The sequence below is a fragment of the Dendrobates tinctorius genome, unplaced genomic scaffold, assembly GCF_039654945.1.
Source record: "Dendrobates tinctorius isolate UK_male_01 unplaced genomic scaffold, ASM3965494v1 ptg000086l, whole genome shotgun sequence".
NCBI lineage: Eukaryota > Metazoa > Chordata > Amphibia > Anura > Dendrobatidae > Dendrobates > Dendrobates tinctorius.
The window spans coordinates 9,838,572-9,858,137 of record NW_027361754.1 but is presented as its reverse complement, the minus strand read 5'-3'; the positions used below and the strand labels follow the sequence as shown (position 1 = coordinate 9,858,137).

At 41.1% G+C, this 19,566-nt stretch overlaps 1 protein-coding gene across 4 annotated transcripts in view; it reads left to right on the top strand.

The window, feature by feature from the left end:
* Nucleotides 1–19,566, top strand: part of CASZ1 (castor zinc finger 1) — a 292,892-nt gene that overhangs the window by 4,697 nt on the left and 268,629 nt on the right. The window lies entirely within an intron of this gene.

The window sequence follows — 19,566 nt, the reverse complement described above, 5'->3', positions numbered from 1 at the left end:
GTCCCCGGTCAAAGTCCGGGAGGGGGATGAGAAATTTGAAGAGGAATAATAAAAACAAAAGAAAGGGTGGAATTATAGAATATAAATCCTCAAGTGTCCTTGATCCATATTGTCAGATTTTTTTTTTTTTTTTGGTCTGATTTGTCCTGTGTGCCTTTGACAGAATAGGCACGTAGAGAAGAGAGCGACAGAGAGAGAGGGAAGGAGCGCGACGTGACGGTCCTTTGGAGCTCATTATCATTCTTAATAAGTCTTAAGGAATAAAGAGGAGCATTGAGTATAAATGCCGGGTAATCCTAACACTCCTCAAGGTGAGAGGAGTCTTAAGGACAAATGGGAAAGAAGGCAGAGGAGAGAAAATAACAGTGGCCCTAAAAAAAAAAAAAATAACAAAAAAAAAGTGTTTTGGTGAACAAGAAGTACCACAAAAGAAGCACGAGTGAAAGTTGCTTTAGGGAAATATATTAATGTCGATCAAAGGGGTGGAAGATTTCTTTGAGGAAGGAGAAAGCACTTAACAGTTTGATTAGAAAAATGAGATGGTTACGCTATTCTCTTGTCGAAACCCTTTATCCTCTCTGGTCACGGGAAGGAGACTGTAGACCTGAGTGATGCGCTGCTGCACTTGCACGATACAGGATCATATTGTGGATGGGGCTAGGAGTCCGTCTTTCTTCTATATCCTGTCCGACGTCTGTCATTCTTTATATCAGAGGGTCCCCCTGTGTCCTGTCAGTAATTCCTGGTTCATGTCCCGGTCCCCAAACATATTCCTGTACAGCGTAATTCCTGCTCACGTTTGTTCTCTCACCGTGCTGCTCGCATGCTGCCTCTTTTCGCAGCTCAGTTCCAAATCCTGGTTCCCCCAAATGTCCTTTTAGATCAGATCCCTTCAAGGAGTTTTCCTTTCAACTAATAATCTTCATTTTCTTTAAGCCTGCTTTACAGCCCTTTCAGCTTCCATTTCTTTTATAAAATAAGAGGGGCCCCTTGTGCCAGCGTTTAATGTGTCTATGAACAGTTTGTCTACACCAAGTTTTTGTTTTGGTTTTTTTTCCATTATGCAATGGTCTGTGGTCTCCTAGGACTTGTCTCCGCAGGTAAATCACACGCTTGGACCAGTCATAGATTTACTCAGGATTCCCAAAATAGAATGCTTCAAAATACTTTAGGGATGCCAAAAACTGGCGGAAGCTGACCTGCAGATGTGCCCAATGGGACCAGCTGCTAAAGAAGTGCATACATTGTCCTGGTAGATAAGATACGGCCAAGTTTCTTATGTAAGGTGAACTGGTCGGACCTCTTCCAGGTTTCCTCCTGTCTGTGTTGATCCAGTAGAATATGAAACAATCCCTACGAGAATATTGCCATTTTTGTCACATTGGAGGGAAAATTCCTTCCTAACGTTATAGATATTAGGTGATCATTTTAAGAAATTTATTCTGTTTCATGAAATCTACCATAGGTTGAAGACTATCAATAGTAAATATACTGTTTGGTATATTTAGGTTGTATTGGCAAACTTTTTTCTTCCTTGTCCTAGGTGGTGACTTACCCACTTTTGGCATTGCTTTAGTAAAGACTGGGGGTAACGTGTACTAAAGGCCACCGATGCCAATACAACAAAGCTACAAGATTGCACTTAAGTGCCCTTAACTGCTTCTGGTTATAGAGGAATAAATGTACTTTTAAACCACTTCAAATGAATCACCTATTTGAGGAGACCACCCTCTTATCAAGACCTGATTCTCAATTATTCCATATATTATGTATACCAGCCATTTTCGTCGAAGATCAATGGAATTTTGAGCGGTCAATAGAAAGCATTTTCCCTATGTTCTGAGCCTAACATTACTGGAACATGGTAGATCATTGATGATGAACTAAATGCTGAATAATCCCCCAGTGTGATATATTGAAGTTGAAGAGTTTTCTAAATATATACAAACTGTAAGAAAGATCCATGAAACTTATTGCTCATCCGTTTTTAAATTTGAGTCTAAAGAATCTCTTTGGGATTTTTTTTGTGATTTCAATGTGGTGGTGCTTGTCTTACGATCAAAAACACCAACTGACAAGAAACATAGTTACATAGCTATTAAGGTTGAAGGAAGACTTTTAAGTCCATCTAGTTCAACCCATATCCTATCCTAACTTGCCCTAACATGTTGATCCAGAGGAAGGCAAAAAAAAACCCATGTGGCAAAAAGTAAGCTTCACATTGAGGAAAAAAATTCCTTCCCGACTCCACATACGGCAATCAGACTAGCTCCCTGGATCAACGTAATATTAAGGAAACTAGAGTATATACGCTGTAATATTATACTTTTCAAGAAAGGCATCCAGTCCCTTCTTAAATTTTAGTAGTGAATCACTCATTACAACATCTTATGGCAGAGAGTTCCATAGTCTCACTGCTCTTACAGTAAAGAATCCGCGTCTGTGAGTATGCTTAAACCTTCTTTCCTCCAGACGTAGAGGATGCCCCCTTGTCCCCATCACAGGTCTAAGAGTAAAAAGATCATTAGAAAGGTCTTTGTATTGTCCCCACATATATTTATACAAAGTAATAAGATCACCCCTAAGCCTTCGATTCTCCAAACTAAATAACCCCAAGTGTAATAACCTGTCTTGGTATTGCAGACCCCCCAGTTCCCTAATAACCTTGGTCGCTCTTCTCTGCACCTGCTCCAGTTCAGCTATGTCTTTCTTATACACCGGAGACCAGAACTGTACACTGTATTCTAAGTGTGGTCGCACTAGTGACTAATATAGATGTCCAACATCTTAGGAGACCCTATCTACCCGATCTGTTACTTGGGTGAGTAACAGATTGATATGATCCCTTTCTCCATCATTTAGAAAAAGTAGTTGAAATGTGTGTGCTATATTCTAATGACCTGACAGGAGTCATGGAGGTGTTGCTTCTATCTAAAGGGTCAAGGTGGCTCCTAACTCATGATGGACCATTTTTGGGGTTATGTTGGTGCAATGTCTTCCTTCTCTGCTGACAGTGTAGATGACTTCATCTCTATTATCTGTATTTAATTTTGGACTGTTGGACACCAGAATACAAAAAAATAAAACATTGCTTGGTCTTGATGTTAACACTTGACCTATGTACCGATGATATGTTGCACACCAATATTTTGGGTGATTTTGTGAGGGAAGCGGTCTTCTAGACATTTACATTGTGCATTTAATGTAGCGGCAAGTTTCTCTAATGAAATTATCACAAGTGGACGGGAATCTTGTAGACCCCTCTTCAGGGAAGTGCGTCACACAGCACTAATTTCATAGCAATATTCATGAGAGAGCCATTTCATAGATTGGCCAAGCAGATGCTTTTACTCAAAAAAAAAAAAAATATTCTCCCATCCATGATCCTCTAAAGCAGCTGGTTCAAGGTGGATAGTGTCCTCCCCCCACCACTTCATAGTTGGGGGCTTCTGTCAGTAGCACTGGATTGGGGAGTCTCAGAAGGGACATGCATTCAGGGCTTCAGAAAGATGAAATGTGGTAAGTTTATGAAAGTGTGTATTAAACGCTGTCCTGGGTCTCTAATTTCACTGCAGTATGCCAAAACACTGAGTTTCTTATTTCAGTTAGTGTGATCTTCAGGGAGGTTAATTTCCATGACGAACTGCAGGCCACGCGCTTAAAGGATTTATCTAATTAGAATGACACTTTTTTTTTCTCGTTCCCTTTTTTTAGAAATATAAAGCACTAGAAGGGATATTTAAACAGTGGCGGGAGCTGCATCCGCTCACATCTGGCTCCAACGTGCCTCTGTCATGTATTTCATGTAATACTTGCTTGTTTTTTTTTTTTTAATAGACTTTTATAAACAAGCCCTTAAATACTCAGGTATATAACCTCACTAGCTCAAATATTTAGTATTTTCCAGACTGTGCATTTGTGAATTTATAATTTTTTCAGTTTTATCATAATAATAATAATAATCTTTATATAGCGCTAACATATTCCGCAGCGCTTTACAGTTTGCACACATTATCATCACTGTCCTGATGGGGTTCACAATCGAAATTCCCTATCAGTATGTCTTTAGAATGTGGGAGGAAACCCACGCAAACACGGGGAGAACATACTTGCAGATGTTGTCCTTGGTGGGATTCGAACCCAGGACCCCAGCGCTGCAGCGCTAACCACTGAGCCACCGTGTCGCCTGTCTGAGGCTATGTGCCCACGTAGCAATTCTGAAGCAGAATATTCCTGAGCAGAATCGCACACCCTGCTCCCGGGAAAACACATGCGGTTTTTGACGCGCTTTTTTAAGCGTTTGTCAAGCGTTTTAGCATGCGTTTTCCAAAGCGTTTTTGCCCATTGGTATGCAGAATCGCGGGCGATTCCGCAAAATTAGTGGACATGCTGCGTTTTTTACCGCTAAGTGATTCCGCAGCGGTAAAAAACACACCATTGGCACAACATGTGCGTTTTCAATTATAATTGAATGGAATGCTCTTTTTAAGTGTTTCCGCGGCAGAATCGTGCGTTTAAAAACGCAGCGGAAACACTTAAAAAAACCCTTCGTGGGCACACAGCCTAAGGGTATGTGCACACTTTGCAGATTCTGCTGCGGATTTTTCCGCACAGATTTGTCTAAATCCACAGGTATATCCGCAGGTCAAAAGACCTGCGGTTTATCGGTGGATTTAGTGCGGTTTAGCCTGCAGTTTGACACCTGTCATGGAGCAGGTGCCAAACCGCTGCGGAATCCGCACAAAGAATTAACATGCTGCAGATTTGAAACCGCAGCAAATCCGCGTGGAAAAATCTGCAACGTATGCACTGCGTTTTTCTATTTACATAGACTAAAATGGTACTGTACAATGCAGCAGAAACTGCTGCTGATTCGCAGGGCCAAATCTGCTGCGGATCCGCAGCAGAATCCGCAACGTGTGCATACACCCTTACAGCGGAAATATTGCTTTAAGTCACGTTTACGATCCAAGATCCATTGAAAAAAAAAAAAAAGTACATTTTTTTTTTCTCTCTCAATAAGGAATAATGTGGTTATTCAGATTTAAAGGGGGTTTCCAAGGTCAAAAAACAATAAAAAAAAAAATGGCCAAGGTGGTTAAATGTGTTTAAATTCCCCGCTATTCCAGCTTCATCTTTTCGTTGCATCCCACCAATGTTTGTTCAAGTTGCCTGGTGATGACTGTGTGACCGTAGAGTGCAGTAATTCGCTGTAAGGGTCACACAGGTGGAGTGCGTCAGGGTGCTGGGATTCAAAGGTTGTTTTAGTATTTTAGCATATCCCCTCCCTGGTCGAACTTGGAAAATCTTTCTATGTTCAGCCCTAGTCTTATCTTTATTCATGCTTCTTTGACTGTATGACACTTTTGAGCTTTAATGACAATTACCTGATATATATATATATTTTTTTTTTTCTTTGCCCTTTGATGGTTCAGCTGCTTAGAGTTTGTGATCATTTTTCTTTTTGCTGTAGTGATCGTTTTTTGTACACTGACTCCTACTGGGAGAATGGTGGACTTGTGCTTATACACAGCAGCAGAGCTTTAGCGTAAAGAGTAGCAAGGAGGACAGAGCAGTCACTACAGACACGGGAGGACGGCTAAGGACTAATGCTTGGTTGTATAGGTGGTTAATGTAGTGTGTGAAATGAAGTACTTATTGTGAAATATACACCACTGTGCGATGAGAATTGCTACTTACAGTACTATGCAAAAGTATTCGGCAAGTTGGAAAAAATGCTGCAAGTTAAGAATACTGTAAGAAAGTAGTAGTGTTTAATGATTTATTTTTCATATTTTGTTGATGAAAATTAACTAAACAAAAGTGAAATGTAAATCCCATCAATCCCTTCTCCATCAGTTCTTCTCGGTCACTTGTACACAATTTATGAAGGAGCTCATCTTGGAGGTTGTTCCCAAATTTCGAGAACTGCCCCCAGATGTACTGTGTATGAGGCTTGTGTAGATCCTTCTGTCTCTTCATTTGATCCCACTTCCAATCAAACACCTCTTTGCCGCAAAGTGGGAAGACCCTCCACTGTTTGTCACTGCTCCTGCAGACACTCATTATTGTATTACTCTGCAGCCTCTGGGGAACAAACTTCTTATGTCGAAGCCAAATATTTCACGTTGTGTGTCCTCAGTCTAGAGACCTACTGCCATTTTTATTTTTTGCACTCTAGTTAATTTGGCTTTGTTTCCATGACAAATATATGGCTTTTTGCAGTATGAAGACCACTTCTGGACAGACTTCTACTTATGGATGGGTGTAGCTAGCCCCAATGCCACTTTTTCCCACTGTAGCTGGTCCCACTTGTTTGCCACTGGTTTCTACCGTAGCTGGTCCCACTGGTTTCTACCAGTTCTGAGCTGATAGCACTGCTGGACATCTGATTTCAAAGTGACGTAGCATGATGTGGCTTTCATCTGCTTCACTAAGTTTCCTTGGCCAACCTCTGTGATTACATTTTTCTTTATGTTGCCAATTTCTTGCTGTCCTCAATGCTGAGAAATGTAGGTAGATGCTTATCTATCATGTAATACCATTAGGTGTTTGATGAGTTCCAAGTTTATTCTGCAGCAGGACAACGACCTCAAACATACAATGTAATTTAAAAGTGATCTTCAATGTAAAAAAGAGCAAGGAGTCTATTAACTGATGATCAGGGCTACCAGGGCAGTGATCTCAAAGTCATCAAATCTTAGTGAGATTGTAAGGTGGTTGAGTTGCTGCTCCTGCACCCTACAGAATATTGTGCCCTAGTCCCAGTGTGCTGTGTTAGGTGTGGTTTGCAACCTCCTCACTTGTCGACCATAGGCCTCTGCTGACTCCTGGCTTCCATCTTCCAGAACCGTCTCACACAATCCATGGGACTCTTAAGTGCTTTTCAAGTCAAACATCTACTGAACAGATCATGATTATTACAGAGGATCATGTTGGATAGGGCACAACAGATTACACTGTTTTCCTCTGGTACCGGACATATCTTCATGCTCTAGCACTCGTTCTGCATGGGACATCCTTTTTACTTTTGTCTCCACTAACACTAGGGTCTCCTCTCCACCGATGGCAAGTGCACCTGGATTCTATTACCTTCCACTTTAGAGAGTCTGTGTCCATTTTCCCCCACAGGCATGATGTTCCCTATGGCCCCAATGCCAGTTTTGAGGTCCCGCGCCTAACCAACGGATCCACACTGAAGGGTTATATGGCAATCCACTGCCCCGAGTGATAGGTTTGTGTTGGCCCTAGCAGCCCACTGAACTAGACCTTAACAGTGAACTTTCTTATCTTTTCATCTACAACCGACTCCTCTAATCCGGAAGTGATTCCTCTTTTATTAACACTGTTGCCCTCCCATCTGTGGGCCTGTGCCTGACATTAACTATTCCTTATCCCTACAGTATCTTGCTAATAACCTTTTTTCCCCCTTTTATCTATAAAACACTGTTATATGATCATTGTGTTTAACACAGCTATTCTACACATTATCATAAAACAGTACATAGGGATTGTACACATACACATTAAATCCATAAAACGCATAACACTTTTCACATTACACTTATGCAAACGGCGGTTGTCTTTAGTGCAGGAATGGGCTAAAGACAGTCCACATCCTCACAGGATCACATGAAGAGACAGAAGGATTTTCACAAGCAACATCCACAGAAGATTTGGGGTCAATTCTCAAAGGCGTTTTGAACAATCTCAAACTGTGTACAAGTGACTGAGAAGAAGTGATGGAGGTAAAGGACGGTCACCAAATATCCATGGGATTCACATTTCCATTTTTGTTAATTCACTTTTGTTAATTGACACAAATAAACTACTAACACTTCTGCATTTGAAAACATTCTTATTGTTTCAGCATTTTTTTTTTCCACATCTGCCTAAAACTTTTGCACAGTGCTTTTGATTCCTACAGGCTGTTATAGAACCTGTCACATGATTAATCTTGGCCATTGAGCTGAGAAGAATATGATCTTACATGTATCTTGTCTTCTTTAAAAGCCTTTAAATCAGTAGTACACAACCTTTCTATGGTAAACTACTCCAAAGGGCTGCAAAAATTAAAATATTACAATTGGAGACCTTTATAGCATATCAAAACTATGTGGCATAAATGTGTTATGGGTACAGTTTCCTTTGACTCTCACCTTATAGAATAAAGGTAGTCCCTTTCTACTTCTCTTGGCATTTGAGAAAGTAGATCGTAGATGTATGTAGCTCTCTACAAGGTTGGATATAAGAGTTGCAGAAACAACCTAGAATATCACAACTCTTATAAGCTTCAATGAAGAAGGCAACATCCCCCTTTCCACCTCATCTCCTCTACTTTATGGAGTGTTAACAAAGACCCCAGAAATCCCATTCTCTCCATATGGCCACACAGTGCACCATTATAGCTTGCACATCACTGCTCCCGCCTCTGTCTGACATAGAAACTGCAGCCACCAGACAGACATATCTGTGTCCACAAGGTTGAGGACCACACAGAATGACATTCGGGTGCTGCACTTCCCCTGGGGATGTAGGTAGTGCCATCTCTGCTTTAATTAATAGGTTTTCACTGCAGCAAGAAACAGGTGACTGGTACTATTGAGTATTCAGAAGGTATTAATGGAAGTAATTGAAGATTTAGGGCACATATTTATTTTAGGATAGGCCACAGAAATCCGAGAATAAAATGTATGGTTTCTGCTGTGGATGTGCAGAAAAGCCATTGGAAAGCCTCACTGAACCCACATGGAATAACCTAACATGCTACTTATTTTCATAGATTATTTTTCCATGGTGTGAACAAAAAAATCCATGTAGAAATTTTCTGTAATTATAGGACCCATTCACAAGCCTGGCATGAAGAATGATTGCAGATTTTGGCACACAATCTGGATTGAAGTCTGTGTACAATCCTGAAGGTGCGAATGGATTTATCGCCATTAAATAGTGGGACGTTCTTCAATGTACTATAGTACAAAGCGTGAGACCGAGATACTAAGCCAATATAAAACGGTCACGATCGAAAAATAGAGGAAACGCCTTACTTATGGTGTGAAGACTAAAGGGTCAGAAGTCTTGTAACTTATATAATGGCGCTCTTTACCGCTTTGTACTAATGGCCACTAAACTCCACGGATTATTATGGGGCAGCATTAAAAACGAAGTGGATTATGTAATGCGCAAGTTTGTATGTCTGTGGGGGGGGGGGTTTCTGGCAGTCAGTTCCCAGGATAAAATGGCCGATCGCAGGAATAAAATTGCATAATAAATGTAGATACGTTGGAATTTTAGGTTGTGTCTCTTTAACGTCCAGTGTGCTCGCAGTCTACACTCCCAAGTTGCATAAGGATTTTACAGTTTTTTTGAGAAGTTCTTATACCCAATTGTAATCAACAAGTCGACAAGGCACCGCAGGAGCCTGGCTGACTTTTACTAAGATTAGGTGCTAAGAGACCACGTTTATATAAGATAGTCAGGGCTCAGGGTCCAGCTCCAGTTACATCCAAGAGCAGCTAAGATTACATCCGCAGATCAGGGGCCTGGGGAAGACGTTATCCTCCAGATCAGCTTGCATGAAGTTTAGTAAAATTAGGTGCTAAGAAATGGCATTTATGTAACTTGGGGCTCGGGCTCTGGTTTCACAGGTTGATAAATATCTTGTCGACTCGAAGTAAGGTTTAGAAGCAACAATAAAATAAGGAGAAACCGGTAAAGGCCTAAGCACAAATGATACCGATAATACAATAATTATATTTTAATGTGTGACATCTTCGAGTTGCAATGTTACTCAATTCAGCCAGGTTAGGCAACATCTTAAACTAACAGCAATATAAGCCTGTGGTCGGGCAATGTGCGAACTGCAAGTATGTCTGTGCAGCGTCACCGAGCCATGGGGAGAGTAGGATTGTTAGTGATTGTGTGCACCCTAAATGCGGGGTGGCCATTATTAGGGGATGTGGGCATTACGCAGGGTTGTCCTGGAAGGCATAGCAGGGACTACGATGAGGCCAAGTTCACACATAATGTAAATGCTGTGTTTTTTGTGTGAAAAATCTTCATTTAATGATTAAAGCAAAGTGGATATTAATTCGTCAAAACTTCTCGGCTTTGTGCAGTTAAAGTGGTCGTTGAACTGTGCGCTTTTTGATGTTTTGGTTCCCTGAAATGATACATATAAAAACACAAGTCCCAGTTTTTTTTCACTAAAAATATAAAAAATGTTGTCTAATTTGCAAGAAGAACGTATCAGAAAAAGGGGGAAAAGACACATGTACGTAAAAAATGCAATAATTGGAGCAGATTGCCATCGTATATGCTTGTGCAAAGACCGGTTGGAATACATGAAGAGAGCCATTGTTTCCGAAAGTGGGAAAATGGCCCAAGAGTGGCAGTCGCTCTAGTAGACCTTGTCTGTCCAAATATCGTGATACAAAGATTTTTCTGCATGTCCCTCTGCCCAGACCAGAAGTTACGCCTGCACAATCAATAATAAATTGGTAATTAGTTTATAGTGGGGTTCCTACGACTGTCTTATCCATAGCTTGTGCCGCATATCAGACGGGGTTCTGTGGTTCCCCAAGTTTCGTCCTTCAGTTCATTGTCAGTTCTGCCGGACTTGGGTTTGTTTTGCTAAAATTATTCTGACTTACAACCCCAATATTAGGACTGCTTTTGCTCGCCATTTCTGACACCTTTGTTATATATGTAGTGTTGAAGATTTTGTATTAGTTTCTACAACTAACAAAAAAGTCAATGTAGATAGTAAGGAGTGTAAATTAATGATTCTTCCACCTAGGCCCACAGGAATACCAACTCGCCATTGACAACGTTATTCTCTGTGCCCGTTTCACAAACTCTTCCAATATAATGCAGATGTCACTTTTTGTGATGCAGCTCCATGCACCGACTCTGTGACTGCTTATCACACTGTATCTGAGCAATTGAGTTTCCGTAGGGTTTAATCTTGTTGAATATGCTCAGCAGCTGTTCTGTCATTGACAAAGTGGTATCAAATGAAAGCTGCCATGTGATTGACAGGCTGAGTTGTGTTTTTATTGCATTGACGTCTTCTTTTTCTCTTCTACTTTGGGGCGCCTGACTTTTCAGCAGAGACTCTGTAATCTTTCCACTTTTACACTTAATACATAGCTTGGGCCTTTTCAGGCGTACACATGTTCTTATGTTGCAAAGTGTTCACAAGTCACATTGCTCTTGTGTGGGTTGCAGTACCTGACATAATCCTATCCACACACCTCACGTTCTGTTGCAGTCATGCACAGAAATCAGCCATGAGTGGGGACGGTCTCGCTACACCAGTGACTAGGCCATGGTACTGAAACTGAGAAGGTGAGGCATTAAGAGATCATGTGAGGTCATGTCTAAGCGAGCCAGAGTACGAATGTGTACAAACAGCAAGCAAGCATCTGCTCTTGTGTGAATTTCCTTGGATGTCCTTACAAGCTTCATGTCATCTTCCTCTGCTAAGTGAATTAAAACAATCAAGAATGTGTCATCCCCTGATAAACTACTGTATGGGCTTATCACTGCAGATGAGCAAAGATTTCTAGGTGTGAAATTCTTTTATGTGGAAAAAAAATGTTGCACTTTTTTTTGCATATTTTATTTTTCTTTTGATTGAAAAACTTTTGTAGTGACGCATTGTCAGCAGAACTAATGCTATTCTGTACTTTTCCCCTTTGTATGCATTAATGCTTTAATGGTGGCACTAAATCTTCCTTGACCACCATTCAGTAGCTCGACATTATTATTATATGATATCCCATTAATCATGTGTGATATGTCCTTCACAATAAATAGCATATGTTCTAGCCCAGCTGCGTGGCGTGGTTGGGACAGAACGGGTAGCGTCCAGAAGTCATGGGATTGGGAAAAGAAAAGGGAGCAGGTAAAAGCCCCATCCTATTCTTATAGTCAATAAAGTTACTTTGTTTTCTGTTTTATTTGTTTGTTTTTTTTACACCTAATTACCGCTGGGTGAATGCAAGGTCTAGTGTTGGCCCATGAAGATGACCCTGAAGGTGATCTCAAATATGTTTTATATGGCTAAAGTATACAATTCCCATCTCTTGCCTATGGATGAAATATATGGATCTCAGGGGGGTCACACAAGCTTTTTGTAGGTTTTATTTGCTGTGAATTTTCACATAAACCTCTCTACATAAAACCTTTGGTCTTTTCCTGTTAACTGGGATGAAACATGGGTACACAGTGTTCTAAAGTAATTTTTATGAAGATGGGGAGGCGGGCAAATAACATCGTAAGCAAATGTTCAGCTAAACTGCGAGTCGCTGGGTTAGCCATATTTGGATGGGGCATATGATCTTGTACTTTTGAAAAATAAACCTTTTGTTGTCTTTTCCTTAAAATGTTATACAAGTAATCAATGGATGGGTTCAGAGTGAAGCCAAGATAAACCCACCCAAAAAAGCTTTATTTTTTTCTCCTTATTTGGAGGATTAAGGTTAATGCAATGAGAACGTACTCCTTTACAGATCTGTCATTTTTACTCAAAATATTCACAATCCAAAGCTCATGCACAGAACATGATCACAGTGATGGTATAATATATGATTTAACGCTGCAACTGAAATTACATTTAAGCAGTGTAAATTACTTTTTTATTAACTTTAATATTCCCCCTAGTTTCAGCGTGTTTTTCATATCCACCCACTTCTCTTGTATTTCTAAAACTGATGGACTGAAATAGAAAAAAAAACAGGCCTCCAAAATATTGGTTTACTGTAGTGTAGGTCTGGTCAGCGTTGTAATGAATATTAGTTTAATAACGATGTACATGCATTCCTAAAAGATAATGACGCACTATTAGGTTTTAGTCCAGTTCCCTTCATATTCATTTGTTAAGATGACCATATATCCCTTAATGGGGTGATTTATATTGTAGGGTTCTGCCTCTAACCACTACTGTATGCTGTCCCTATATACAATGGGTACAGAAAGTATACAGACCCCTTTAAATTTTTCACTCTTCGTTTCATTGCAGCCATTTGGTAAATTCAAAAAAGTTCTTTTTTTCTCAATGTACACTCTGCACCCCATCTTGGCTGAAAAAACAGAAATGTAGAAATGTTTGCAAATGTATTAAAAAAGAAAAACTGAAATATCACATGCTCATAAGTATTCAGACCCCTTGCTCAGTATTGAGTAGAAGAACCCTTACCCTTTTGAGCTAGTACAGCCATGAGTCTTCTTGGGAATGATGCAACAAGTTTTTCACACCTGGATTTGGGGATCCTTTGCCATTCTTCCTTGCAGATCCTCTCCAGTTCTGTCAGGTTAGATGGTGAATGTTGGTGGACAGGCATTTTCAGGTCTCTCCAGAGATACTCAACTGGGTTTAGGTCAGGGCCCAGGCTGGGCCAGTCAAGAATGGTCACAGAGTTGTTCTGAAGCCACTCCTTTGTTGCTTTAGCTGTGTGCTTAGGGTCATTGTCTTGTTGGAAGGTTAACCTTCGACCAAGTCTGAGGTCAAGAGCACTCTGGAAGAGGTTTTCATCCAGGATATTTCTGTACTTGGCCACATTCATGTTTCCTTCAATTGCAACCAGTCGTCTTGTCCCTGCAGCTGAAAATCACCTGTTTCATTGTTGGGATTGTATTGGGCAGGTGATGAGCAGTGCCTGGTTTTCTCCACACATACCGCTTAGAATTGTCACCAAAAAGTTCTATCTTCGTCTCATCAAACCAGAGAATCTTATTTCTCGTAGTCTGTGAGTCCTTCATGTGTTTTTTTTAGCAAACTCTATGCGGGCTTTCATATGTCTTGCACTAAGGAGAGGCTTCCGTTGGGCCACTCTGCTATAAAAGCCCGACTGCTGGAGGGCTGCAGTGATAGTTGACTTTGTGGAACTTTTTCCCATCTCCCTACTGCATCTGTGGTGCTCAGCCGCAGTGATCTTGGGGTTCTTCTTACCTCTCTCACCAAGGCTCTTCTCCCACGATTGCTCAGTTTGGCTAGACGGCCAGGTCTAGGAAGACTTAAATCATAGAATGGTAGAGTTGGAAGGGACCTCCTAGGTCTTCTGGTCCAACCCCCTGCTCAAAGCAGGATTCACTAAATCATCCCAGACATATATCTGTCCAGCCTCTGTTTGAAGACTTCCATGGAAGACTTCCACTTCTGGTGGTCCCAAACTTCTTCCATTTAAGGATTATGGAGGCCACTGTGCTCTTAGAAACCTTGAGTACTGCAGAAATTCGTTTGTAACCTTGGCCAGATCTGTGCCTTGCCACTATTCTGTCTCTGAGCTCCTTGGCCAGTTCGCCAGTTCCTTTGACCTCATGATTCTCATTTGGTCTGACATGCACTGTGAGCTGTGAGGTCTTATATAGACAGGTGTGTGCCTTTACAAATCAAGTCCTATCAGTTTAATTAAACACCGCTGGACACCAATGAAGGAGTAGAATAGTCTCAAGGAGGATCACCAGGAAATAGACAGCATGTGACTTAAATGAGTGTCTGAGCAAAGGGTCTGAATACTTATGACCATGTGATATTTCAGTTTTTCTTTTTTAATAAATTTGCAAAAATTGCTGCATTTGTTTTTTTATTAAGATGGGGTGCAGAGAGTACATTAATGAGGGAAAAAAATACATTTTTTTAATTTACCAAATGGCTGCAATGAAACAGAGTGAAAATTTTAAAGGGGTCCGTACCCACTGTACTACCATTTGAGCCCACACACAGCTCCCTATATACAATGAGCCCCCTATATCCAGTATGAAACCCACACATGGCACCACTATATACAGTATGAGCCCCCACACATTCACACATAGGGGGAAAAAAAACATTCACCTTGCTCCCGTTCCCCCAGAGCTCTGCTCCAGTCTTTTGCTGTGTGCACAAACGCGCTCCGCTCAGCAGACGCAATATAGTGACGTCCTAACGTCTGCTGACTCAGTTGCATATGCTGAATGGTAGAATAAGGAGCCAATGGCTCCCTCCTCCACCATTTTGTTCACTGTCTCCTGTGTATTTGGGATAAAGGGCATGGGATTGCAGAAGCATGATGTGGCCTGTGGGCACGGTGTTCAGTCCTTCAACTGTTTTGGTCTGTGGGCCAGACTGTAAGGCTGTGTGCACACGCTGCGGATTAGGTGCGGATTCATCCGCGCGGATTTTGTAAAATCCGCAGGTGAAACCGCAGGTCAAAAGACCTGCGGTTTTACCTGCGGATTGCTCTGCGGTTTTGCCCTGCGGTTTTCCATCTCCTCAAATGGAGGAGATGGCAAACCGCAGGAGAATCCGCAGAAAGAATTGACATGTCAATTCTTTCTGCGGATTGAAAACCGCAGATAATCCGCGCGGAAAATTCCGCACCGTCTGCATTGCGGTTTTTGATTCCCATAGGGAATCATGGTACTGTACACCACAGCAAAAACTGCTGCGGGTCCGCAGCGGCCAAAACCGCTGCGGAACCGCAGCAAAATCCGCAGCGTGTGCACACAGCCTAACAGTCGAAGGGCCGGATGTGGCCCACTGGCCACACATTGTCCAAGTCTCATATATGAAGCCCGTCAGAGGCGTTCTGTCTTTAACACAACTCCTGTACCTACTAAGGGATATTCAGTTTGGGGACACCTTTTTAACTTTCAGTAGTGCACATGTATCGCTTTTCATTCTTGATATACCGATTTTTAATAAACCTGTAAAGCTTTCACCATAAAGTGTCAACATAATGGGATTTTCTGAACAGTAATATATACAGATCAGGTCATCTTTGCTTGATATTGTGGTGCATTTTAGTTCAGCAACATTTGGATAAATGTAGCTTTGTTCGCTCATCCATCCCTGACTTTGTTTTTCAACCATCCAAGGCTTGAACACCTTTTATGCCTAAACCTATGAGGCGATTTGTCCTTGTGAGTCACAGAGTGACTTGTACTATTTCAATATTACCCTTTGTCCTTTGCTTAAAACTTCAGCCTGATGAAAGAAAACATAGTCACAAATTCTGAGATTGCTGTATTTTGCTTTCCCAGCCTTTGCCAGTCAGCTCACTTTATTTATCAAGGGTGGAGCTGCACATAAGACAAAAAAAAGAGAAAAAACAAGGTGGAACTCGGACAGAACCCAAGAAATATCAAAACTATTACAAACTTTCTTTTGTTTAAATATAATGTAAAACAAAGAGAAACCCTTTCATGGGGGATAAATCCTAACCAAACGCAAATGAAAAAAATCTTTTGTAAATATCAGTTCACTTTTCGGCCTTTTGTTGCTCTTTTTGTTTGTTTCGGTGCCATGTTAATAGTGTTTTATGTACTTAGATGGAGCTCGCAGCAGTTATTATCCTGCCAGTTTGTGACTCTCAGGAATGATTATATTGATTCCAAGGGTTGTATCAGGTCTTCATCAATACAGAAGTCTTGTAGAGAAGCTTTATCACGTATACGGACTAATTAGTTAACAGACATCCTGTTCAGAACAGATGTGGATGAAATCCTTTCGGATCTCCGTTTTTGGACAAATTAAACACATCAGAACGTATGGATCTAATCATTATTCTATTCTGCCAAACGCTCCAATTTACGGCAAGACTGTCCAATCACGGAGCCTACAGACAGTCAAGAATACCAGTTTCAGAAGATGCTTCAACATTTAGAATAGATCTTCATTGCCATATCGTAGTATTAGTTTTAGAGCCAGTTTTCGAAATCTAAACTTTAGATTGAGAAATGATTTTCAATCATCTTAGAATCACAATGACAAAAGCCCAACAATTTTATACATGTTGACTCAAACGCGCGTAAAGGGGTTTTCCATAATTAATCCACCATCAAAAAATTTATTTATTTTTTGTTATTTTCCCCTAGTCCTGGTTCAGAGAGGGCCGAGTCAAACATGGGGATTAAAAAATGATTGGTAAAGTAACCTATCTTGGTAAAATTTTGTCCTGCTAATTGAACCTGCATAATGGATCACTCTATCAGTCTTTTTGCATATTGCAAAAAGCTTTTGGATTTTACAGGGATTTAGCACATCATGCTCTGGTCATTGGGCATCGGCTATATATGTGGCCTTTACGATTGCCATAGGATGTGTGCCAAAATGGGATGAAATGCCATCTAGAAGAGAGCAGGGATATTCTTGGGATTTTCTCCAATCCGTTTTTGATACCAAGTATATGGCTCGCTCCTTCGGCTGCGTGAATGAAGCCTTATATTTTCCTCTTTTGCCGATAGCACGTGAAATTGGACTTTTGCCACATTTTTCTGCAAAATAATGAAGTTCCCAGCACTTGTCTCATTTTCAGAGACAGGCGAAGCTTTATATTCAGTAGAAGGTTTAAGTAAGTGTACTTTAGGTCTCCAGTGAGTGAAGGAAATGGGTAAAAAATGTATAGAGATTATGAGATGAGAATGTAAATCTTAAGCAAAAAGGTAATTGAATGTAATAGCCGACACTGTTTGGTCTTTGTTAATTTTCGCTCATCCCTCTGCTACAAGGATCTGTATTAGAGTTTTATTACCATGTTGTTTGCACCAATAAAATAGTAAAATTTATTTCAAGGAAGCTGAAGGATGGTTTTACAATGCAAATTTGAAGATGTTGGACATTTCATTTATGTCTCTGCTATTCTAGACCTTGAGCAGGATAAATTGCTCCCCAGCCATGCCGGGGGGATTTCACACAGCGCCAGGAATATTTGTTAAAAGTATTTTATAGGTTGTCTTGTGACACGGGTCCCTCAGGCTTGTTTAGATGTTTTTAAAGCATTTTCCATTTTCACAGTAAAGATATCTCTGGCTGAACCCAAGTTAGGTAATCAAAAGTTTAATTTTTATTTTAACTGATTGCTGCCCATATGAGGCTCCATTCACATTACTACATCTGGTGAATAAAGGCTAGACAATTTGATCTCCGAAATGGCAACATCACCACCATAGGTTAAAGAAAAATCTGTTTTTCAAGAGGTTTTCGTGGGAACATGCAGTGATTTTTTTTTTTTTTTTTTCTTAAATGCTTCTTCAAACTGCTTAAAATTTATCAATGTTCACCTGTTCCTGTTCCCCACTGCTTCCTGGCCCCTGCCCTTATGCTGTACTGGGGCATTTCTGTTGTATCAGGCAGGACTAGAAAATACAGAAGAAATAAGAGTGGTATTAAGGCTATGTGCACACTGTGCGGATTCTGCTGTGGAATTTTCCGCGCAGATTTTGCTAAATCTGTAGGTAAAATGACCTGCAATTTTAGTGCAGATTTAGTGCAGTTTTTGTGCAGATTTCCCCTGCAGATTTCTATAATGGAGCAGGTGGAAAACTGCAGCAAAATCGCACAAAAGAAGTGACATGCTGCTTCTTTTATTCCGCACCAAATCTGCGCGGAAAAATCTGCAGCATGTGCACAGCGTTTTTGTTTTACATAGCCTTAAATGGTACTGTACATCACGTGCAGTTCTGCAGGGCCAAATCTGCTGCAGAACTGCACAAGGCCCTGTGCACCCGGTGCAGATTCTGTGCAGTTCTGCAGCAGATTTGGCCCTGCAGAACTGCAGCAGAACAGCACGTGATGTACAGTACCATTTAAGGCTATGTAAAACAAAAAAGGCTGTGCACATGCTGCAGATTTTTCTGTGCAGATTTGGTGCAGAATAAAAGAAGCAGCATGTCACTTCTTTTGTGCGGTTTTGCTGCAGTTTTCCACCTGCTCCATTATAGAAATCTGCAGGTGGAAAACTGCAGGGGAAATCCACACAAAAACTGCACTAAATCTGCGATAAATCTGCACTAAAACTGCAGGTAAAACGCAGGTCATTTGACCTGCGGATTTCTTCCATTCTGCGCGGAAAAATCCGCAGGGCCAAAAAGTCCGTCTGCACTCAGCCTAAGGTCATGTGCACACGATGCAGATTTGCAGCGTTTCCGCAGCGGATTTTACCGCGCAGAAACGTTGCATATCCGCATTGTGATGTACAGTACCTTTAAAATGAATGAAAAAAAAAAACGCTGTGCAGACGCTGCGGATTTTTCCGCGCGGTTTTCCTGCGGTACAAAATCCGCAGCATGTTACTTCTTTTGTGCGGTTTTCTATCTCCCCTGTCACCAAATCCGCAGGGGGAAAACCGCAATGGAAAACCGCACAAAAACCGCATGAAAACCGCATGAAAAATGGAAGAAATCGGCAGGAAAAATGCAGGTCATTTGACCTGCGGTTTTCTTCCATTCTGCACGGAAAAATCCGCAGGGCTCAAAACTCCGTCTGCACTCAGCCTTAGGGTGAGCATCGCTTCTTACAATCTATAAGGGTGTGTGCACATGGTGCGGATTCTGTGCAGTTCTGCAGCAGAACTGCAAGTGATGTACAGTACCATTTAAGGCTATGTAAAACAAAACCGCTGTGCACATGCTGCGGATTTTCCCGTGCAGATTTGGTGCGGATTTAAAACTGCACAATGTCACTTCTTTTGTGCAGTTCTGCTGCAGTTTTACATCTGCTCCATTATAGAAATCTGCAGGGGAAATCCGCACAAAAGGTCATTTTACCTGCGAATTTAGCAAAATCTGCGTGGAAAATTTCAC